At 38.2% G+C, this 25513-nt stretch overlaps 1 long non-coding RNA gene across 1 annotated transcript in view; it reads right to left on the minus strand.

Annotated features, from left to right (window-relative positions):
• The window catches only part of LOC115278325, a 98029-nt gene that overhangs the window by 66905 nt on the left and 5611 nt on the right, over nucleotides 1-25513 (minus strand). Inside the window, exon 2 of the long non-coding RNA XR_003902808.1 lies at nucleotides 23323-23515. This is a non-coding gene — a long non-coding RNA (uncharacterized LOC115278325). The remainder of the gene's footprint in view (nucleotides 1-23322; nucleotides 23516-25513) is intronic.

A 25513-nucleotide genomic window follows, 5' to 3' on the forward strand; every position in this document is an offset into this window, starting at 1 on the left:
ACTATAAATAGAAATGGACCAAATGCTCCAAGCAAAAGACAAGGATGATGGAATGGATATCTATAGCTATATCTATAGATAGACTGAGGGGCACCTAGGTGGCTCAGTCGGTTAAGCATCTGACTCTTGATTTTGGCTCAGGTCACGATTTCAGGATCCTGAGATGGAGGCCACCATGGGTGTGGAGCCTGCTTAAGATTCTATCTCTCCCTCTTTCCCCTCCCCAACTCATGTGCATGCTCTCTTTTTCTAACAAAACACCACCCATTCATATACTGCGTATAAGAGACTCATTTCAGACCTATAGTCACATGCAGTGAAAGGGTGGAAAGGCACTTATCACACAAATGGAATGTAGAGGGGAAAAAAGCCAGGGTGGCAATACTTAGGTGAGACAAAATGCACTTTAAAACAAATATAACAAGAGACAAAGCAGGACACTATATAAGCATAAGAGAAAAATCCAGCAAGAAGATGTAACAATTATAAGTGTTTATGCACCCAACATTGGAAACCCAAATGTTTAAATCAATTATTAATAGACATAAAGGAAGAAATTGATAGTAATACAGTAATAGTAGGAAACTTAAACATCCCCACTTAAATCAATAGACAGGTCATCCAAACAGAAAGTCAACAAGGAAACAATGATTTTGAATGATACATTGGACCAGATAGCTCCAACAAATATATTTACAATATTACATCTTAAAACAACAGAATACACATTCTTTTCTATGTCCTTGAAATATTATCCAGAATAGAAGACACATTAAGCCAAAGCAGAAGTCTTGAATTCAAAAAGACGAAAGTCATACCATACACCTTTCAGACTACAACAATATGAAACTAGCAATTGGCAACAAGAAAAACATCTGGAAAGCCAACAAATAAATGGAAGTTAAATAACATGCTACTCAAGGGTGAATGAGTCAACTAATAAATCAAACAGGAAATCATAGAATACCTGAAGACCAATGGAAATGAAATAACACTCTAAAATCTTTGCAGTGCAGCAAAAGTTATTCTAAAAGGGAAGTTTACAGAAATTCAGGTCTACCTCAAGAAGAAGAATCAAATAACCTCATCTTACACATAAAGGAGTTAGAAAAAGACCAAAACCCCAAAACAGTAAAAGGAAGGAAACAAGTATTAGAGCAAAGATTATTAAAAAAAAAAAAAAGATAGAAACTAAGAAAACAATAGAACAGACATTACCAGTGGTTGGTTGTTTGAAAAGATCAACAAAACTGATAAGCTTTTAGCCAAATTCAGAGAGAGAGAGAGAGAGAGAGAGACAGACAGACAGAGGGAGGGAGGGAGAAAGGACTAATCAAGCAAAGTCAAAAATGAAATAACCAACACCATAGAAATACATAGGACTCTAAGAGAATATTATGAAAAATTGTTTTCATACCAACTTGACAACCTAGAAAATGGATAAATGACTAGAAACATAGAAAATCTGAACAGGTCAATTACCAGTGTTGACGTTGAATCAGCAATCAAAAAACTCTCAAACAGGTTAATTCTACCAAACACTTATAGAAGACTGAGTATTTATTCTTCTAAAACTATTCCAAAATACAGAAGAAGATAGAAGGCTTCCAAATTTATTCTATGAGGCCAGCATTATGCTGATACCAAAACCAGTAAGAACACTACAAAAAAAATACAAATTTTAAAAAATTTTAAAAACAAACAAAAACAAAAAACAAAAAAACTACAGGCAAATATCTCTGATGAACATAGATGCAAAAATCTGCATCAAAATGAAATCAAATTAAGTAATATTTTTAAAAATCCTTCACCACAATAAAGTGAGACTTACTCCTGACGTGAATTGCTGGTCCAATATTTGTAAATCAATCAGTGTGATACATCACATCCCAAGAGAATAAAAACCATGTGATCATTTCAATATATGCAGGAAAAGCATTTGAAGAAGTACAGCATCCATTCAAGGTAAAAACCCTCCACAAAGTAGGCTGAGAGGGAACATACTTCAATAAGTAAAAGGCCATACATGAAAAACTCACAGCTAACATCATACTCAGTAATGAAATACTGAGAGCCCTCCCCTAAGATCAGGAGCAAGACAAAGATGTCTACTCTCACAACTCTGATTCAACACAGGACTGGAATCCCAAGTCATAGTAATCAGATAAGGAAAAAATAAATAAAACACATCCAAACTGGTTGGGAAGAAGTAAAACTTTCCCTATTTATACATGACGTGTATTAAGGATCCTTAAGGATTAAGGATCTAATTGCGTAAAATCCTGAGAACAAAGGCAGTAATCAAGACCATGAGACATAAATGGTACACCTAATACGTAGAAACAGAGAAAATGAAGAGACAAAGGAATAGGTTCCAAATAAAAGAACAAAACAAACTCCTAAGTTATAACCAACAACACAGAAACACAAAGGATAAAAGACTAACAACTATAGACCAACAAGTGAAATAATCCAAAATAAATGAATAAACATACAATCTTTCAAAGACTGATTCAAGAGATCTAGAAAACCTGAATAGACCAATTACTAGTAGTGACTTTGCATCAGTAATCCAGAAACTCCCAACAAACACAAGTCCATGACCAGACCCCTTCACAGGTATATTCTACCAAACATTTAAAGAAGAGCTAGTATCTGTCCTTCTCAAGTTACAGGCCAATATTACAGATGAACACAGGAGCAAAAACCCTCAACAACATATCATCAAAGCAAAATAAAAACCATAGTAAAAGGATCATATATCGTGATCAAGCAGTATTTATTCTAGGGATCCAAGGATACTTCAAGATCTGCAAATCAATCAATGTGATGCACTACAGTAACAATAATAAACTTAATACAATCATCTCAACAGACATAGAAAAAACATTTGACAAAATGGATTCTGAAGTGAGTATAAAGGGAATGTCGCAGTCATTATTTGCAGATGACATGATACTATAAAAAATTCTAAAGACTCCACCAAAAACATACTATAATAAACTACTTCAGTGAAATTGCAGGATAGAAAATTCATATACATAAATCTGTTTTATTTGAAGATACTTCAAATACATGGAAAGACATGCCACATTACATATTGGGAGAAAATCACTACAGTGTTCATACCACCAAAAGCAGCCCACAGATTCCACTCAATCACTATTAAAATTACCAATGGCATTTTCATACAAAATAAAGAATCCTAATATACATAGGGAACCACAAGGAACCCCAAATAGCCAAAGCAATTATTGTGAAAGAAGAACAAAGCTGGACCTATCAGACTCTCTGGTATTCAAACTACACTACAGAGCTATAGTTAACCAAAAAATATGGAAATGCCACAAAAAACGATATATAGATCTGTGGAACAGAGAAGAGAGTCCAGAAATAAACCCACCCATATAGTCAATCTTCAACAAAGGAAGCAAAAATACACAGTGAAGGAAGACAGGCTTCAATCAATAGTGTTCGGAAAAGTGGTAACACACGCAAAAGAATGAAACCAGGCCACGTTCTTATACACAAATAATCTCAAAATGGATTAAAGACCTAAATTTAAGACCAGTAATCATAAAACCCCTTGAACATCAACAGCAAGCTCTCTGACATCAGTCCAAACAGTATTTTTCTTGGGGGTGGTGGGGGGGGGGAATCAATCTCCTCAGACAAAGGCAATAAAAACACAAATAAATAAAACTGCATTAAAAAAAAAAAGCGTTTGAACACCAAAGGAAACCAATAAAATGAAAAGGTGGTCTACTTAATGGGAGAAGATATTTGCAAACGATATGGCCAATAAGTTGATATCCAAAATAAAAAACTCACACATTTCAATATGAAAACAAAAAAGCAATCCAATGCCAAAAAAAAAAAAAAAATGGGCAGAAGACCTGAATCGACATTTCACCAAAATCCAAAATGCTACAGCCACTACAGAAAAAAAAAAAAAAATGGAGATTCCTCAAAAAGTTAAAAACAGAAATATCATAAACCCTAGCAATTCCATTTCTGCATATTTTTCCAAAGAAAACAAAGCCACTCATTTGAAAATATATATGCCTACATCATTGCATCATTTACAATTGCCAAGATATGGAAACAATGTAAGTATCCATCACAGATGAATGGATAATAAAGATGTGGCATGTTCACACACATGTATGTGCTCACACACACACACGCATGCACACACAGTGAAATATTCCTCAACGACAAAAAAGAATGAAATCTTGTCATTTGTAACAATATGGATTCAGCTAGAAAGTACTATGCTAGTAACAGAAGTGAACGAAAAACAAATACCGTATTATTTCACTCTTATTTGGAATCTGGAAAACAAAGCCAAAATACAAAACAGAAATAGACCATAGAAACAGAACAATCTAGTGGTTGCCAGAGGGGAGGGGTTTAGGGGACGGGCAAGATAGGGAAAGGGGATTAAAAGGTACAAACTTCCACTTATAAAGTAAATAAGTCATAGGGTATAATGTGTAGCACCAAGTGTGTAATTGATATTGTAACAACTTTGGTAAGAGATTAAAGCTAGATTTATCCAGATTACGGTTGACTAACATTCATAAATGTTGAATCACTATGCTGTAACCTGAAACTAATATTGTAAGTCAACTAGACTTGAATAAAAAAAGGAAAATTTGGTTATAAAATTACCAATGTTATTTAAGCAAGCAGCAGCATATGGTTAAAGTACCTTTGTGGGCTTCCTTCCATACATTCAGACAAAAACAGAACTTTATGGCACAACAGGCTACTGACAGTACCCAATATCTTTAATAAAAAAGTGGATTTTTTAAATCATGCTTTATATTTTCAGGGAATTATGAGGAAATAAAAGACATCTAAAACCTCATCTCTCTCCATTTTTATGTGACTGCATCAACAAAATTAGCTAGGTTTTCACCAATAGAACAAGACTAGACATAAGATGTGCAGCAGCTTTAGAAATTGCTCATGTTTTCCAGTTCCTGCAGACCAGGACCTATGTGAGACAGCGAGTCAACCTCACCCACCATGCACCCTAGGGAGGGTGGAGCCACAAGAGGGGAGAATTCTGACTCCCTGAATAACTTCATGGGACAGAAACACTCCTATCGATCTGGGCCATCCACTCCCAGACTGTTCCCTTGTTTAACCCATTGTGTGTTTTTGCTACATCATAGCAACCTAGACTCTACACTTCGTGATTCAAGTATCCAGAGCTCTAAACTTCCATCAATCATTGTCCAGTTCATTGTCCAGTTTGCTATTACTAGTGTAGTCAAAGGTGGAGCTTTTTAAATTTTTTTAATGTTTTATTTATTTTTGATGCAGAGAGAGACAGAGCATGAGAGGGGGAGGGGCAGAGAGAGAAGGAGACACAGAACCGGAAGCAGGCTCCAGGCTCTGAGCTAGCTGTCAGCACAGAGCCCGACGCGGGGCTTGAACCCACGAATGTGAGATCTGACCTGAGCTGAAGTCGGAGGCTTAACCGACTGAGCCAACCAGGCGCCCCAAAGGTGAAGCTTTTTAAAACCAATCTTGTGGTCTTTGGTCCAACACATTTTCTAGATATTTTCTGGCTTTGTATTCCTGGAAATGCAGAAATGCAGTAATATTTGAAGAAGACTGCATCTTACTTAATATTACACAGAAAAACACACCACACCTGATGATGTATGTTGAGTATAAATTTATGGCACATTTTTCAATGCATCCACCGTCAATACAGCTACACTGCTATTCTGGACTGCTTTATGATGTCCATTTTTCTCTGTGTGACACTTCAGGGGGTCCTAACACACACACACACACACACACTTACTGGGGAAGTCTAAACACTAAAGAAATACAGGGTTATCAATCACGCAGCAAACACTTACTGAGTGCCTACTACAGGCAGGCTTCCTATGAGATAAGAATGACTCAGAGAGGAGCAAAACATGGTCCCTGATACCAAGGAGGCCAGGGTCTTGTCAGTGCCCCCACACACAACCTGAACCACATCACTAGAAAGTATATGATAAATGCCACTATGTTCTGACGAAGAATTGGAGAATATTTTAAGGTGAAATTGATGCAAAATATAAAGCTGCCTAAATATACTCTTAGCACCAGATCCATTTCCAGTTTCATTTTCAACTCAGTTTGTGACCCTATACCTGAAACATACACCTAATTCCTAAAATCTACCACCCAATACTCCACTCCTGAGATCATGGATTGCCACCCAAAGAGGCTAAAAATAGCAACATCATTCTATGGACATTTTCCTTTTTCCTTCTGTCACTCATCTTATATAGATTTGAATCCTAGTAGCACTGTGACATAGACAAGCACGTTTCTAGGAAATCCAGACATGTAAGGGGTGTGGAAGAATGACAGCCTAGAATGTGTTGACAACTCTGCATTGCTACTAGAATCTTCTAAGGTTTTTCCTCACCCCAAAAAGTGGCAATTTTTTTTTTAGACTTCACTCACCTTACATGAAACCTGATTAGTATTTCCAAGAAGAGCACTTGTGTGTGATTTGGATTGTAGAAAGATAGAGCCCTTAGTCTCTAGAGGAAATTGCAGCCAGATGTGCAGACAGATGGGCAATGCCCCAGTGGGCTCCTGGAGAACTCAAGTGCAGAGTGAGCTGGCTGGGGGTAGCTTGCCGGAAGTCTTCAGAAATGCTTCCATTTCCAAGGAAACCATTGAGAACCATGGAGCCCAGGGCTCCAGCCCTCACGGCATTCATGTGAAGCCCTATTCCCTTATTAAGTGTTTTATGCCTGGAATACATACAGTGGCTAGTGCTTTCCTGGATGGACCCTGATGGCCACAAGTGGGGATCCTTAGTAAGTAAGGAGACAGGAGGGAAACGCTTGCGCTCACAGACACTCCTCACCCATCCCTCCCCCCCGCCCCGCACACACACACCCCACCCTGAACAATGTTTGAGGGAAACAGGAAAGAAATCCTATTCTAACAGGATGCCGTACATAAGCGCTGGTTTAGTAGAGCCACGAGGAGATGCCTAACAGAAAGGCCACTCAGGGAAGAGCTCACCTCAAGTGCCATGAGGGACCAGCAGATCTGAGAAGAAAGGGAGATAAAAAAGACACAAGGGAAACAGGGAAGTCATTTCAGCTAAGGAAATCAGATTACCTTTTAGAAATCAGAGTGAAATAGGTTCAGTTTGAACTACCAACTATCTTGATAGGATTTGAAAATCATTACATGTAAGAAATTTAAGTATTCTCTATTATCTCCATCCTAAGCAGCCTGGGCTCTTGCATAGTTCATAAGTGCCACAGATGTCACCATCTAAAGAAAGTCCCATTTTCAGTCACCTTCCTTCCTTGTATACGTAATTTTTTAAATTTTGAAACATCCACCTTAAGCACTACAGTGAGCTGATCTTTAAAAAGTTCCAGTGAAGGTGAAAGGAGCCAGACTATAACAGTATCAGTTGCGAAAACACAGTACAATCAAATATCCCCAAACAGATTTGAATGATCACAGTTCCCTGACAAAGAATCGTCTGCTAAAATACACAGGGTGTATACATTTTTAGGGAACGCTTAAGATTTGAAGAGTCTCAAAATTATCTTTACCTGAAAAAAACATAGGGAAATGAAAAAAATTGCAAATCATTCATCTGATAGGAAGTTAGCATGTAAAATATATAAAGAGCTCCAACTCAAAAAAAAATAATCGTATTTTAAAATGGGCAAAGGATGCAGACATTTCTCTAAAATTTACAAATATCCAACAAGCATATGAGAAGATACTATCACTCATCAATCAGAGCCCTGCAAATTAAAATCAAGATGAGATATCACCCTACACCCATAGGAGATAGGGGGAAATGCTTGTGCTTGCAGACCCTCCTCACCCATCCCCCCACCCACCCAACACACACACACATACCCCGCACCCTGAACAATGTTTGAGGGAAACGGGAAAGAAATCATATTCTAATGGGATGCTGTACTAAGTGCTGGTTTAGTAGAGCCACGAGGAGATGCTACTATCAAAAACAAATAAGCATGAGGATGTGGAGAACCCGGAACCTCTGTGCATCGATGGTGGAATTATAAAATGGTACAAACCCACTGGGAGAAAGAGTGTTTAAGTATTCCTTAAAAATAGAACTGTCATATGATCCAACAATCTCATTTCTGGATAATTCTGAAGAAATAAAAACAGGGCCTCAGATATTTGCATATTCACAGAAGCACTATTCATAATTGGTACCCTACATACAATGGAATATTATGCAGCCTTCAAAAGGAAGAAGATACAATCAGAGTCTATAATGTAGATGAACTCTGAAGACATTATACTGTGTGAAATAAGCAAGTCACCAGAGGACAAATATCTTATGATTCCACTTAGGTGGGATGTCTAGAATAGATCTTCCCTCAGACAAATGATAGAAGAAACTTTATTATTTTAATGTTTTTTACATTTATTTTTGGGAGAGAGAGAGACAGCGTGAGCAGGGGAGGGTCAGAGAGAGAGAGAGAGAGAGAGAGAGACAGACAGACAGACAGACAGACAGACAGAATCTGAAACAGGCTCTAGGCTCTGAGCTAGCTGTCAGCACAGAGCCCGACATGGGGCTCAAACCCACAAACCACGAGATCATGACCTGAGCTGAAGTTGGACACTTTACCGACTGAGCCACCCAGGTGCCCCTGATAGAATAAATTTTAGAGAAAATGAAGAAAATACTAGAGATTGAGAAATAATCAAATAATATATTGTATTTGGGTATCTTGGATATAGATTCCTGTGGGGTATGGAGACAAAGACATGCACGATGTAGATGAATATTTAGCTCTGGCCCTCAAGGCAAGATTGGAACTGGAGACACAGATGTGAGATCCAGACATATAAGCCATAATAATGAATAGCATTCCTTAGAGAATAGAGGTAGATCAAGATGAAAAAGTATAGAGAAATATATATCCCAAGAATGCAACCCTTTAAAAAGAAGCGTCTAGAAAAAAGGACTGTAATAACATGAACAAAATAATGTATAGTTGCCAGTATTATTTAAAAAAAACTCAATAAATGAAAGCATAATTAATTTTGCAGCACTATCCTGAATCTCCTCAAAGTTTATATCAACTTGGAATGTTATATGTTTAGAAATGAAGTGAGGTGACCCAGACATCATATGTTCACATTTCATATCATTTTGATTATCTTCAGAATAATATTGCCTGTCTCCCATATTTATATCTACTTACATTTGAACAGAATTTTCCCTAAAACTTTGAATTCTCATAATCCATCCTTCCTGCCCTTGGAACACTTTCTCCAGTCTTCAACATCACCCTGATGATCCTCTTTCCACAGTCCCTTTCTCATCTATCGGCTACCTACCCTGAAAACAAAGACTAATTAAAGCATTAAAACTAAGACATTCTTATATGATGATGGTTTGAATCCATAGGTGTTTTTTTGTTGTTCTGGTGTGTTTTTTAACAAGAACTTTCCCTCACTTTACCAAAAGCAGTAACTGATGCCGTACTGGAAATTACCATGATGCTGTGTTAGCCACCGCTGTGTATGCTAACCGGCAAGCTAGTCCAGACGTCACATAACACACACAGACAGACTGATCACATTAAGATGCTTACATCATACACAGTGAGAAGGAAAAACAGGGGCCAAGTTAACACACTTTGTGTGGAGCACGAGTGGGGTGGTAAAAGACACACCGCTGAACGCCCAGGTCACACCAGGTTCTCATTTACACTTGGCTCTATGTTCTCCCCCATATCAGCCTTCTCTACCATAATGTGGTTATGAAGTCCAGAGTTGAGATCTGAACAAGGGGGCTTAGCAGACCAAAAATCCTGGAACCAACACACAGTTGACTCTACTGCACTGTCTAGTATCAAGTGTGCAAGGTCACAGCTGTAGCCTGAAGAGGAGGTAGGAATTTTACACAAGTTTCTTAAGCAAAAGACAGTTGGAGCCAACAGAATCTTAGTGGTTGTTACCATCGTACGGTCAATTTAAGATCTCATGAATACTAAGTGCTTTAGGTACGTCATGTATAATTGTCTACCTTGCATATTAGCTACCTCTGAGTCCTTCCATCTCTTATCTGCAGTCAGCATATAAGCTCCTATTTTATCTCTTCCTAACTTGTCTCATAGATCATTAACTTACTTATCAACTTAACTCATCTTATAAATTTTGTTTACATCTCACATACTACTTACAAATTCAGTATATAGACCTAATACAGCTTAAGAATTTAAACTATGTTTCAATTGATTCATCATCCATGCTTAACATGAATAATGATTTTTCTAGGAGTTTCATTCATACCAACTACTTCTTCATTTGTAAGGTAATTCTTAATTAATGGAGCAAAACCCATTATACCTAAGTGCTGGTCAATTTCTCAGGCATGTCGACAGACCATTGGAAGATAGGCTTTGATTTAAAAAAATGAAGACTTTAGATTTCAATGAAGTACCCCAAACATTCTGATACAATGTCTCTTGACACTAACACTTGAAAACATAACGCTGAAAATACCCAAGGCTGTTATACTTTATTCGTTGGGAGCTTCCAAGTAATATTGTTAAATAGTTACTCCAAATTTCTGATGAATGTAAACAATGAGTAGAAATGAAGAATGAGGTTTTTATCTATTTACTAAAATAATTCAACTACCCTTTTCCATTGTACAAATAAGTTGCTTACATAGAAAATTTGAAAAATCAAGATGTTTCTAGAAATTCTTATTCAATAATCATCACTCATTGCAGTTATGGTAACAATTTATTTAGTGACATTCGTTTCCTTTGTGGATAGCCAGGTTTGTTTGTAAAACAAAAATGCATTTTCTTAAAATTCTTAAAATGTCAAGTATTTATCTTTTATTTAAGATGAGAGGCCACCCAAAGAGCAATAGTTTGTTTTCCAGAGTCAAAGGGTGTCATTTCATTAGAGGAAGGAATGTAGTAAAATATAAGCAGTCCACAATGAGCACTCTTCTATCATTCACTGTGCCCGGTTTTGTGCTAATCAGTGAAAATCTCAAGACAACAAATTTAAAAGACTCCATCATTATATACCCAAAATAAATTTAGGAAATCATCAAGTAGGTTTTAAAAAAACATATTATTTTACTGATTTCAAATAAAGCAACAATTTTCACGATGTTTTTCAACAAGTATTTCCTCAAATTAAAAGTACACTGCCGATCCTACAATTAAAACCACTAGAATAAAGAGGAGCAGAAAACCTTTTTGAAATTGATTTTGGCAATATGTTTCTTCCTAAACGACAGCAAAAGCACAGGCAACAAAAATAAAATTAGACAAGTGTGATTTCACCCAACTAAAAAGCTCCTGCAAAGCAAACTACTAACAAAATGAAAAGGCAACCTATGGAAAAGAAGAAGACATTTGCAAACCATGTGCCTGATAAGGGGAAGAAGGAATTCATATGCCTCAAAAGCAAAAAGCGACTCTATTTTTTAAAATAAAGGACTTGCATAGGTATTTCTCAGATAACAAATGGCTAGTATATATTATATGTGTATAAATCATCAATCAGGAACATCAAAAGTACAATGAGGTTATCACCTCTTACCTGCCAGGAGGGCTAGTATCAAAAAGACAAAAGAGAGCAAGTATTGGAATAGGGTGTGGACAAAAGGTAAGGCTGTCCTCTGCTGGCGGGCATGCAGGCTGGAACAGCCACTATGAAAAGACAGTATCGAGTTCTTCAACATATTAAAAACAGCATTACCTTCTGTTCCAACAACCTCACTTCTGTACACACCCAAATAAAGTGAAATCAGTATCTCAAAGAAGCATCTGCACTCCCCGATTCATTGCTGCATCATTCAAACAGCCCGTTAATAGAAGCAACTTCTGTTTCTATCAACAGATAAATGAAAAAAGACAACATGGTGTATATACATAGATAAGTCCACACACACACACACACACACAATGGAATATGGTTCAGCCACGAGAAAGAAAGATATTCTCTTTGCATCCAGACACGGGAACCTAAGGGGCACTATGCTAAGTGATGTAAGCTTGATCCAAAAAGACAAACGGTTCATTATTTTACTTATACACAGAATCTAGGACAGGCAAACTGCTAGCAGCAGACTGTGGGATGGTCATTACCAGGGGCTTGGGGCTGGTGGCAAGGAAGACATATTGGTTAAAGAGTAAGTTTCAATTATGGAAAATAAAGTTTGGGGATGTAATATACAGCTTAGCGCCTATAGTTAAGGAGACTGTAGTGTATATTTAAAATGCCCAGAGAGCCAACTGTTCTCAGCACAAATTATAAAGTAGCAAAAGGTAACTGTGTGAGGTGATGGATTAGCTTAAGATGATTTCACAATGCATACATACATCAAAACACAAAGTTGTATACCTTAAATATATGCAATTTATCAATTTACCTAAATAAAGCTGTGTTTGAAAAAAAATGTTAATGTTTATTTTTTGAGAGACAGAGCATGAGCAGGGGAGGGGCAGAGAGGGAGGGAGGCACAGAATCTGAAGCAGGCTCCAGGCTCTGAGCTGTCAGCACAGAGCCCCATACGGGGCTCAAACCCATGTACCACGAGATCATGACCTGAGATGCAGAAGGACGCTTAACTGACTGAGCCACCCAGGCGCCCCTAAATAAAGCTATTTTTAAAACAGGAGCTCTCTGAAATACATTAAATGGAAGAAGCAATTCCTAACATATCTAAAATATGGTTCCTTTTTTGGTTGAAATAAAAAACTGTCTTATATGTGTTTAGCAATGCCCATAGAACTGTATAAATATTAAAAAGAAAAATTTACTATATAAAGTAAATAATTTTAAAAATTATGTGACCTCCTATAGGTATACTCTACAAACTTTAAACAAGCCTATTTATCAAAAACGTGTCAGATCTTGCAGCATGTAAGGGCGGGAAAAAAGCATTTGCTTAAAGTAAGTTTGCCCCTGCCAAAGATAAATATATTGACAGTGGTTGGTTTGGGGGTCAGAGAGGATTTAAAATATGAAGAAATCTGAAAGGGTGCTCAAGCAGAAAGCCCAGAGGCACCTGAGTGAACTCAATGAGGCATGCCAACTATAGATTCTGGATAAGTCATCATAAAACTCAAGTGACAAGAGGATAAGAGTGATAAATGTAACATGATAGCCAGACCATCACAAAGCCATGCAGACATCAAATGCCAAAAGGACAAAGGATAATCTTCAGAGGTCATTCACTATCATCAACCTTAAGGGTTGGATTTTAACAATAGACTCAAGATTTAGGCAGGGAAAGTATGGGGCACAATTCTCCCAAGGTCAATGTCAGAAAATAAACTACAGCCCCTTCTTCTAGGACTCAAGGTCAATTTTTAGTACTGCATATTCTTAACAAATGCTCTCTGAGGTGGGTGTGTGGTGGGCCCAATTTCTGACTTCCCAATGCAACTTAAAAAGTTTTTTTTTTAATATTTTATTTTTGAGAGGGGGGGGGAGGGAGGGAGGGATGCGTGAGCAGGGGAGGGTGAGAGAGAGACACAGAATCTGAAGACAGCCTCCAGGCTCTGAGTTAGCTGTCCACACAGAGCCTGATGCAGGGCTTGAACCCACAAACTGCAAGATTGTGACCTGAGCTGAAGCTGGATGCTTAACCGACTGAGCCACCCAGGTGCCCCATGATGCAACTTAAAAGTACAAAATAGGGGCTCCTGGGTGGCTTAGTTGGTTAAGCATCCAACTCTTGGTTTCAGTCCATGTCATGATCTCTCAGTTTCGTGAGTTTCATGATTTTGTGGTTTCAGTGCAGTCTTCTTGGGACCCTCCCTCTCTCTCTGCCCCTCTCCTACTGATGCTCTCTCTCAAAATAAACAAACCTAAAAAAAAAAAAAGAAATCTGGGACACCTGCGTGGCTCAGTTAGTTGGGCGTCCAACTTCGGCTTGGGTCATGATCACACAGTTTGTGGGTTCAAGCCCCGTGTTGGGCCCTGGGCTGACAGCTCAGAGCCTGGATCCTGCTTCAGATTCTACTCCTTTCTCTGCCCCTCACTCATGCTCTGTTTCTCTCTGTCTCAGTAATAAATAAAAACACAATTTAAAAAAAAGAAATCCAAAATAAAGCATGAAAGCATATGGCTGTCTAGGTCAGATTTCAAAATTTATGTCTCAAAGTGGCCACTGAGGTGTGATTTCACCATGCAACCTCTGAGTGAAGATGGAAAAAATATCCCACATGTATGGCTATTTACTTAAAGAACACATTAATATTACATCTACTATTACCAAAGAAATGGTGCGGTATAGGTGAACACCAGGATGAGTATAGTTCTTATGATCCTGTAACAGGTGGATATGTTCATGATCACAGGGAAATCAGAAAACACATCGGCCAGATGTGGCTTTAACATGACATTTCACAGCCTTCAATTTCCAAAACTAAGCATGGATATTTTATATAGTTTCCTATTAAAAGCCCCTCCCAAAGGTCTGGTGTGCAAAGAGTTTTGGAGAGTGAATGAACTGCTAAATGTTGTGGGAGAAAAATAAAGTTCATGTCGACCAAATATTTGTCTCTCGAGATTGATTCTCCTGGAACACAGGCAGAACAGTAGAATAGTGTGTGTTCAGGTGTCTGGAAAGGATTTCTTTAAATTATGTAATGTCTTAAACATAATTTTTACTAAAGGTTAAAAAACAGCTAATAAGCTACAGACTCAGTACTAAATATTCTGAATAAATCAATGGAAGTGGTAGGTGTTATTTTGGCAGTGGGACAAAGAAAAAGAAAATCTGAACAAAATCTTTAAATTTGTTCTTTAAAGTATAGAAATCACCAAGGGCAGTTTAGAGTTAAAAAGGAGTGTCAGAAGTAATGGGGTGACTTCCTTATATTATAGTACAATCTCATACAATTTGAATCAATTAATAGCTAAACTGGAAATTGGAGGCTTTGTGGCCAGCAGAGAGATGTGGGAAAATGTCTTATTGATCCAGCCAGTGTTTCTCGTCGAGATGACAAAAATGCATTCTTACTCCAGAGAGAAGGATATTGTTGTTTTGGTTTTCATCTGTATCTTATTTGGTCAGACTGAAATGCAAAAGCTTGCTGACAATAGTAGTGAGTAACTGTCCATCCTGTTTTAGTTCCTCTCTTCACAGACTCAAGCTTGAAAAAAAAAAAGTTTATAAACAGTAAAACATGTATGAATCTAACCAGGTAACCACCACTGTGCAAACGGAGGCATCCTACCTCTGACATGCTGTCATCTCAAGCTTTAATTTCTTGAACAAGGTTCGGAATGCAGGGATTTTTCAAGTTACAGATGTTGTTTTCAGTCAAGGGATTCATTTCTCTTACCCCCCCCAATTCAAGATCTAATAGGTACATAGTCTTAAAAGTCATTTCTAATTCATGCAAGAAAAAAAAAACTCCTCTTTCTCCATCAATTCACTTGAAGAGAATTTTTTCTGAATAATGGAGTTGTTAGACTTAATTCTTTTATACCACAGAATACCAAGCCTTCCATCCACCAGCTACCAGGATTTATAACCTATTTAATACAACTGGTGTTATCAAGAGGTTTACAGGGTTCCTAGTCAAGTGATATCAAACCCTAACATACAAAGCCGTTTTTCTCGAGTGAAAGCACCGGCCATATGAGAATTGATTTCTACCCACCACAAACCAAGGCCAGCACAACAGAGAAGATGCCTGACTTCAACTCCCTGTGCACAGAAACCTGCTAGCAGGGTGTCAATGATGATGAAAAGCTATGTATTAAATGTGGGTTTTAACTAATTACATCTTTCATATAATTTGTTTTGCTTTTTATTTGGCGCAGAAAATAGGCGATTTTCTATTTTACATGTCAGAACTTATTTTTAAGAACTGTAGTATGATGTGAAAACAAACATTAAGCACAAAGACTAAAGGTAGAAAAAATAATAAAGGACTCTGCTAACAGAAGAAACCGGAAATATGTTCCCACATATGGAGTCTTTTAGTTCTGAAAAAAAAAAAATCAAGAGCATCTGATATGCCTGGGTAAAAATATGGTACACAGTCCACAATAATTTTGATTTGGGGAAATACATAGATCATACCATATTCAGTCTTCAAATAACTCTAGCTTCTTAGGATGGAACTTTCCTATCCTTCTATGAACCACTACAATGGCTGGTCCAATCCTTGATGGGGGGACAGCTGTGGGAATCTATCACATACAAGCCCTGCTTTACTGAGGGATATTTTTAGGTTATTAAGTACCATACTAAGGGTTCAAAACCGGAGTCTCAGAGGCTCGCTGGAATTCACGTTGGGAAAGAGCTTTGAGATCAGTCCTGGTATCTTATCCCCTGTTCTTACACAAAGGGATGGACTTTGTCTCTTTCTCAGGCAAACTGACCCAGAATGAAGCACTGATAGGACTAGACAGCCCTGAAGCTGCCCTTACTTTGAGAATAAACATTAGGAAAGATAAAGTGGGGTGATAAATACAGAGACAGAACTGAAGCCGCCCCAAGCAAGCACAGGGGACAGAGCTCGGTTCTTTAATGGTCCTCTTCAGGGAAGAGAAAAACCCTGAGATTATAACTGTTTCCTATGAGAAAACTATTTGCATTAACAAAGCATCAATATATTAATAAGAGTCATTAAACTATATTTGACATTTAGAATTGCTTGCATTGTAATCTTTACTTGAACCCAGATTTCAGTCACACATCTTCTTTGCATTTTATTTAAACAAAGTAATACAATAAAAGTTTCTCTAGAAACTCCATCCACAAGGGAGGAAAAAGACTTCATTAGTGGAGCATGTGTAAGTTTTTTTGAGGTTCTCCAAGGTGAGGTGTTGCATAATATTAAATCATAATGTTGAAGCCATCGGATCTTAGCAAATAGGACAATTAACCGTTTCAACAGGAGACAAGTGGGGAATTTACAAACTAAGATAAAATATGCATTATGTACTTAAGGTATGTAACATTCTTTTTTGGAAACAAAGCAAGCACAGCTTTTTCCAGAGCTCTAATGTCATTTTGAAAGCACCATGTTTCTCCGGAGCCATCAATAAAGGGATTGCATCCATCTTTGTCAATTTCGTAGAGGAGTCATTAGTGAAATGTCACCTTCTGAGCTCCTCACACCTCCAGCACAAGAAGTTTTTACTTTTTAAAAACCGTGACAATAAAAACACCTGATGATGGTATCATGGGTTGAAACCGTTCAACTAGCAACCCTGTCCAATGACAAAAGGCTCTCAAATGGCGGTGAGAGCAGGCTCGTTGTGTGTCCTCTCATTACAGCAAAGCGGGGCTCCGTCACGGTTCCATCTATAACCGCCTCTGAAATACTGCGCTCTAAGACAATGCAACACAGGTAGGTCATCTGAATGACACAACAGCACATTCCTTTTTATACATTCCCTCTTTAGGAATCATTTGCCACCATATAAAATCTAGGATTTTGAAAATAAAAAAGATAATACAAATCCCATCATTCCCCTCATCTTAAACAACTGGAAGGTAACAATCCGGACCTAGTCTAGTCCCCCCCCCCTGTTGGCGGGGAAACTTAGCAAATCCCAGACACCGGGAGATCCAAACATTTTGGTGGCCAACTCACATTACCTGTCAGAGAGGCTGTTACAGAGATGACTACACGTATTAGATGTCAGACAGCTCTGCTCTCCAGCTTTACTTCCAAATACAGGATTCCAAGACTGTAATTATAGGTGATAATCACATTTGGGTCTTGGATAAAAATCTGCACTTCCGGGGCACCTTAGTGGTTCAGTAGGTTAAGCAGCTGACTTCGGCTCAGGTCATGATCTCACAGTTTGTGGGTTCTAGCCCCACATCGGGCTCTGTGCTGTCAGCTCAGAGCCTGGAGCCTGCTTCCGATTCTGTGTTTCCTTCTCGCTCTGCTCCTCCCCCACTCATGCTCTGTCTCTCAAAAATAAATAAATGTTAAAAAAATTTTTTTAAGTCTGCACTTCCAAAATGTTTTCAAGGATTTTGCTCAATTCCAATTATTTCAGACATAAAATATGAAAGAGCAAAACAATGAATCTGTTCATTTGCCTGATGAAAATTTATTTTTATTCAATATGTTTTCTCTCTATCCCTTGGGGAACATCAAACTCGAATACAGCTAATTAGAAGCCCTATCACCTACTTATTGCTTGAGTGTGTATAGCAAATTCCAAACAGCTGGCAGCAACCACTGAGCTCACTGGTAAGACTGGCCATGAGTTCAACACAGATGTCCTGGATCCTACTAGGTGACAGGGACACTGGCTACAGAGATGAAGGAGTCAGACTTCCTTTCTGTACTCAGTAGAATTAGAAGCTCATTGGAGGTCAGACATAGGAAACTTAATAATAAATACTATGATACATCTAAGTATTGTATCTTTAATTGTGCAGTCTTTTGAAATTATTTTAGTTTCCTATTGCTCCCACTAACAAATCACCACAAATTTGGTAGGTAACAACAACATGGATTTTTTTCCCTTACAGTCTGAAGGTCTTAAGTTTGAAACTAGCTTCACCGGGCTAAAACCAAAGTGTCCCCTAGGCTGGTTCCTTCGGAAGGCTCAAGTCGAGATTGTGCTTCCAAACCTTTTCCAGCTTCTGAAAGCTACTTAAAATCCCTGGCTTCCTCCATCATCAAAATGAGCTGAAAAGGCCTCTAATTTCACCTTTACATCTTTTCCGAATCGAATCCTACCTTCTTCTTCTGCAGACCCTTGTGATTACATTGGGCTGATACAGACACTTCCCCCCAAAATTGTCATGTGAAGATCCTTAATAACCTGTGAAAGAGCCCTTTTCCCTTGTGAGAGAATATATTCACAGATTTCAAGGATTAGGATCCACATTGGGGGTGCGGTTACATTTCAACCTACCACAGATTACCATGGACCATTTCCTGCAGAAAGCAAAATGTAAGCAGTTTTAAAATCCTTTACAATTTCCCAGGTTCTCTTTTTCTTATATACCAGTCCTGTACCTTCTATGTAATCTAGAGAACTATGCTAACTAAATAGGGGAGTAAGATTTCTGTAAGATGGAATGTACCATTAATAATGGAGTTGGACCTTTGAACAAGATGGGTTTGAACTATGCAGGTCCATTTATCCATTTTTTTCCAATAAATGCAGTACTATAAATCATTATTATTTTAACATTTTCAGTAGTTTATCGTAGGGATACAATATATAATACACATAACATGCAAATTATGTTAATCATGTTATCAGAAAGGCTTCTGGTGAATAGATTAAGGTTTTTAGAGGGGGCATCTAAAGTTATATGCAGATTTTTTTACTACGTGGGAACATCAGTGACCCTAACTCTTTGTTGTCCAAGGGTCCACCATGTAAAGGACTGTATAACTGAAATGTTAACATAAAATGAACTATAATATTGAAAACAATAGTTTGTGCCTAAATGGTCCATATTAACTGTTCAGGTTGTATCAGTGTACTAGGAGAGTCTCGTGTTTCTATACTGGTTTTAGTTTTGAACGACAACTGCAAATTGAGTTCCATTTTCCATTTTCTTTTTAAGTGGGGTGTGGGGGTGTACACCTATTTATCTCAGTCTGTGGAGCATGCAAATCTTGATCTCAGTATTGGGAGTTTGAGCCCCCCAGTTGGGTCTAAGGACTGCTTAAAACTAAAACCTTTAAGGGATGCCTGGATGGCTCAGTCGGTTGAGCGTCTCTTGATTTCAGCTGTCATAATCCCAGGGTCGTGGGATGGAGCCCCATGTCTGGCTTTGGGCTGAGCATGGAGCCTGCTTGAGATTCTCTCTCCCCTTCTGCCCCACTCTCTGACTTGCACACATGCTCTAAGAAAAAATAAAAATCTTTTGTAAAATGTGTGTATATGTAAGTTCATACAGCATTTCCATTTAAATAGATCTGGTGTGAAAAGTCAACAGAAGGACATATAAACTTGTACTTGAGTTGAAATGTGTAGTGTTTAACCAGTTTGATGGAATTCATAATCAGTATACTGATGAGCGTCAGGATTATGACTTTACTACTGCTTGCAGTTTCTGTAAGTCCTTTATGATTGAGGCTCAGCGGTATAATTCTCTAGGTAGTATAAATTAATGAAATACTGTAGAGCTCTAATTGATGGTTTATGAAGAAATCCAAGAAAGCCATTATTACTATCTGTCTAGAGAGGCTTATAAACTTTTTGCTCTCTGTGGCACTTTCACATTTTGTGACAGATGTTCTGAAATTTTCAATTATATGTCCAATTTTGCAAGTGTAAGGTAGATTGGGAGAGAATGGAAAGCAAACTCCAACCTCTCACCAGATGCCTCCGTTTGAAAGAAGGAACCTGCGTCCCTGGGACACTTGTCCTTCATCTCCTCCCCACCCCACTGGACGCTGGCTTGTATCGCAGGAGCGTCTTCTTTTATCAAAGGAAACATGTGGTCCACCTGCTGCTATAAGGCATTAAATCATGCATTCTACGCATTCGTTCACTCATTTGACAAATAACAATCATACACAAAAAAATTGGATGCAATCTACTAAAGATATAGAGTAAATCACTAACTTTTGTTGGAGTAATGCAGGTCTAGAGAGAAAGGACAAGTCATTTAGGACAAAAGTATATATAATATTGCAATGAAGGAAATAGGGTTATTACAAACACACCAAAAGACATTTTTTAAATGTTTGTTTTTAGGGCATGCAGGAGTGAGGGAGGATGAGCAGGGGAGGGGGGGGAGAGAGAGAGGGAGAGATATTCCCAAGCAGTTTCCACACCGTCAGCACAGAGCCCCATGCAGGGCCTGATCTCAGGGACCATGAGAACACGAACTGAGCTCAACACTTAACCAACTGAGCCACACAGGTGCCCCACCAAAAGACAGATGATCTTCTTGGGGAAACTGAATGTTGAAGGACAAGCAAGAAGAAGCAGGACAAAGGCATTCTAGGAAGAGAGAGGAGCACAGATAAAGCACAGATGGTGAAAAGCAGGACATGGCACCCTTGAGGAATTGAGGGTAGTTCCACACATAGATGGAGAGAAGTGACCTTCAGGGAGACAGCACCTAGGCCACATGATCTTGTTCTGGATTTTTTTTAACTTCCTTAATCTCAGCATAGTTAACATAACACAATATTAGTTTCAGGTATGCTATCTAGTGACTCAACAATTCTATACGTTACTCAGTGCTCATGATGACAAATGTACTCTTCATCCCCTTCACCTATTTCACCCATTTTCCTACCCACCTCTTCTCTGGTAACCATCAGTTTCTTAGTTTCTTTCCTTAAATTCCATGTATGAGTGAAATGATATGGTTTCTGTCTTTCTCTGAATTATTTCATTTAGCATTATAATCTCTAGCTCCATCAATAGCATTGCAAATGGCAAAACTTCATTTGTATGGTTCAGTAGCATTCCTGTGTGTGTGTGTGTGTGTGTGTGTGTGTGTGTGTGTGTGTATAAAGATACACACTCACATCTTTATTCATTCATCTATCAATGGGTACTTGGGCCGCTTCCATAATTTGGCTATTGTAAATAATGCTGCCATAAACATAGGGATATATGTATCCCTGTAAGTGTTCTTGGATGTAGGAGGAGGGGTGAGAAATACCCAGTAGTGTGATTACTGGATTGTAAGTTAGTTCTGTTTTTAACTCTTTGAGGACCCTCTATACTGTTTTGCAAATGGCCTATCCAATAAAGGGTTAGTATCCAAAATGCATAACAAACTTCTGCAACTCAACACCACAGTGTTGACACCACAGTGGCTGTACCAGTTGATTCCCACCAACGGTGCATGAGGGCCCTTTTTCCTGCATCCTCACCAATACTTGTTTGAGCTTAGCCATTCTGACAAGTGTGAAATGATATCTTACTGTGGTTGATTTGCCATTTTCCTAATGATGAGTGATGTTGAGGATCTTTGTGTGTGTCTGTTGGCCACCTGTAGGTCTTCTTTAAAGAAATGTCTGTTCCTGTCTTCTGCCCATCTTTTAGTTGGATTGTTTTTTGGCTGTTGACTTGCTGAAGTTTGTTATGCATTTTGGATACTAACCCTTTATTGGATAGGCCATCTGCAAATATCATCTCTCATTCAGTGGGTTGCCTTTTAGTTTTGTTTTCTTCACTGTGCAGAACTTTTGGAGTTTTTTTGATATCGTCCCAATAGTTTATTTTTGCTTTAATTTCCTGTGCTTCAAGAGACAGATCAGGAAAAAAAATGTTGCTATAGCTCAAGTCAGATAAATTACTGCCTGTGGTCTCTTCTAGGATATTTATGGCTCCAAGTCTCCCGTTGAGGACTTTAATCCACTTTACTTTTAAGTAAGGTGTAAAAAACGGGCCCAGTATTCCTAATATCATTCGGTGAGGAGACTTTTTTCTTTCCTGATTTGTTGAAGATTAATGACCATATAGTTGTGGGTTTATCTCTGGGTTTTCTAATCTGTCCCACTGATCTATGTGTCTATTTTTGTGCCAGTACCATGTTATTTAATTAGTAGAGCTTTATAATATAACTTGAAGTCTGGAATTATAATATAATTTTTTCCTTTTTCAGGATTGTTTTGGCTATTATACAGAATCTTTTGTGGTTTCATGAAAACTTTAGGATTGTTTTTTCTAGTCCTGCAAAGAATGCCTTTGGTATTTTGATATGGATTGCATTAAACCTGTAGATTGCTTTGGGTAGTATGGACGTTTTAACAATAATGGTTCTTCCAATCCTTGAGCATGGAATGTCTTTCCATTTCTATATGTCATCTTCAATTTTTTCAATTTTGTTTCATTTTAATTTTATTTAATTTATATCCAGGTTAGTTAGCATATAGTGCAGCAATCATTTCAGGAGTAGATTCCTTAATGCCCCTTACCCATTTAGCCCACCCCCCACAACCCCTCTAGTAACTCTCTGGTCTCCATATTTAAGAGTCTCTTATGTTTTTGTCCTCCTCCCTGTTTTTATATTATTTTTGCTTCCCTTTCCTTATGATTATCTGTTTTGTATCTTAAAAGTCTCATATGAGAGAAGTCATATATTTGTCTTCCTCTAATTTCACTTAGCATAATACCCTCTAGTTCGATCCATATAGTTATAAATAGCAAGATTTCATCCTCTTTGATTGCCGAGTAATACTCCATTGTGTGTGTGTGTAGATATATATATATACATATATATATATATACACACATATACACATATACACATGTACATATATACATATATACATATACACATACACTCCACATTTTTATCCATTCATCCCACCCATCAGTGGAACCTACCTGGCAGTAGATCCCAGGGAGCTCATTGATACAATACCCGCAGATGAGCTTCCAGGGACACCTCATGGTTTATAGAAGGTCACAGCATACCTGGCGGTCAAATAACGTGTCCCTCACACTGGTGCTTGATTCTTATGTATATTATTGGATCACGCAAGTACTGTGTTTCCAGGCTTCTCGATCCTCATAATAGCTTAAATGATAAGCACATAATTAATAATTTAGAGCATCTTCGCATCCAGATTAGTAAAGAAGAAAACTTTCACTCCCATCAGATGACATGACACTATGTATAGAAAACTCTAAAGTCTTTACCAAAAACAAACAGAAAACTAGAACTGATAAGTGAATTTAAAAAGTCTCAGGATACAAAATTAAGGTACAGAAATCTGTTGCATTTCTATAAATTAATAATGAAACAAATTAAGAAAACAGTCTCAATTACCATTGTACCAAAAGTAAGATACCTAGGAGTAAACTTAACCAGGGAGGTGCAAGTCTTAGACTCTGAAAACTATAAAACACTGATGAAAGAAACTGACGATGACACAAGACAGTATGGTACTGGCACGAGAACAGATACTCAGATCAATGGAACAGAATAGAGAACCCAGAAATGGACCCCCTCGCGTATGGGTAACTAATCTTTGACAAAGCAGGGAAGAATATTCAATGGAATAAAGACCATCTCTTCAGCAAGTGGTGCTGGGAAAACTGGACAGTGACATGCAGAAAAATGAACCTGGACTACTTTCTTATACCACACACAAAGATAAACTCAAAGTGGTTGAAAGACCTAAAAGTAAGGCAGGAAGCCATCAAAATCTTTGAGGAGGAAGAAGGCAAGAACCTTTTTGACTTTGGCTGCAGCAACTTCTTACTCAACATGTCTCTGGAGGCAAGGGAAACAAGCAAAAATGAACTACTGGGACCTCATCAAAATAAAAAGCTTCTGCACAGCGAAGGAAACAATCAGCAAAACTAAAAGGCAATGGACGGAATGGGAGAAGATATTTGCAAATGACATATCAGGTAAAGGGTTATCTTTAAGGATTATCCAAGATCTATAAAGAATTTATCAAACTCAATACACAAAAAACAAATAATCCAGTGAAGAAATGGGCCAAGGACATAAACAGACACTTCTCCAAAGAAGACATGCAGATGGCCAACAGACACATGAAATGATGCTCAATGTCACTCATCATCAGGGAGATACAAATCAAAATCACAACGAGATACCACCTCACACCCATCAGAATGGCTAACATTAACAACTCAGGCATCAAGTGATGTTGGTGAGGATGCAGAGAAAGAGGTTCTCTGTTGCACTGCTGGTGGGAATGTAAACTGGTGCAACTGGAAAACTGTATGGAAGTTCCTCAGAAAATTAAAAATAGAGCTACCTTATGACCCAGCCATTGCACTACTAAGTATCTATCCAAGGGATACAGGTATGCTGTTTCAAAGGGATATATACACTCTGATGTTTATATCAGCACTATCAACAATAGCCAAAGTATGGAAACAGCCCAAATGTCCACTGATGGGCAGTGACAACAGAGGAAGAGAGGGAAGAAACCAAGGTCAGGATCTTCATTCTTCTGACTTTGTGCCTGATTATCTCAGATTAGATGCATCCCTCAGCCAAATATAAGGCTCCTGTAGATGGCTAGACCTACATAGTAAGGACTCCTGTACTAGTAACAGTAACCACCTCTCTGGTAGTTTCCAAACACCCTGCCTGCAACTGCTGAAATGATGCCCTATTTAAGCTCTGCTGTAATCCTCCCATATGCCTGGACCACCTTTCATTATGCTGATCTTCATAACACAGTGAGGTCAAAATCCTCTCCACCTTCCACAGGTGAGGAAATTTAAATGCCAGCATTTATAAATGAATGTCCCTTTGCCTAGAAAGCCCCCAACTCCACTCCCCCAATCCCAGTGCCACAGCACAAGCTCCATAATGAAGGCTAACATGTCCTAGGACTTAGTCTGAATAATCATGTTCCAATACCTCGTGCATTTCCACTCTTTACCAGAAGATACAGATTTGGAAAAAATAAAAAAATGACCTCCCACATATATTGTCTTGCTTCACAAAACTTTTGGATAAGACATCAGAATGAATGGTTACAGTTGTACCTTGCCAAAGGAAGGGGACTGTGACGATCATACCAATTTGCCA

This window comes from Suricata suricatta, chromosome 14 (genome assembly GCF_006229205.1).
Source record: "Suricata suricatta isolate VVHF042 chromosome 14, meerkat_22Aug2017_6uvM2_HiC, whole genome shotgun sequence".
Taxonomy (NCBI): Eukaryota; Metazoa; Chordata; class Mammalia; order Carnivora; family Herpestidae; genus Suricata; species Suricata suricatta.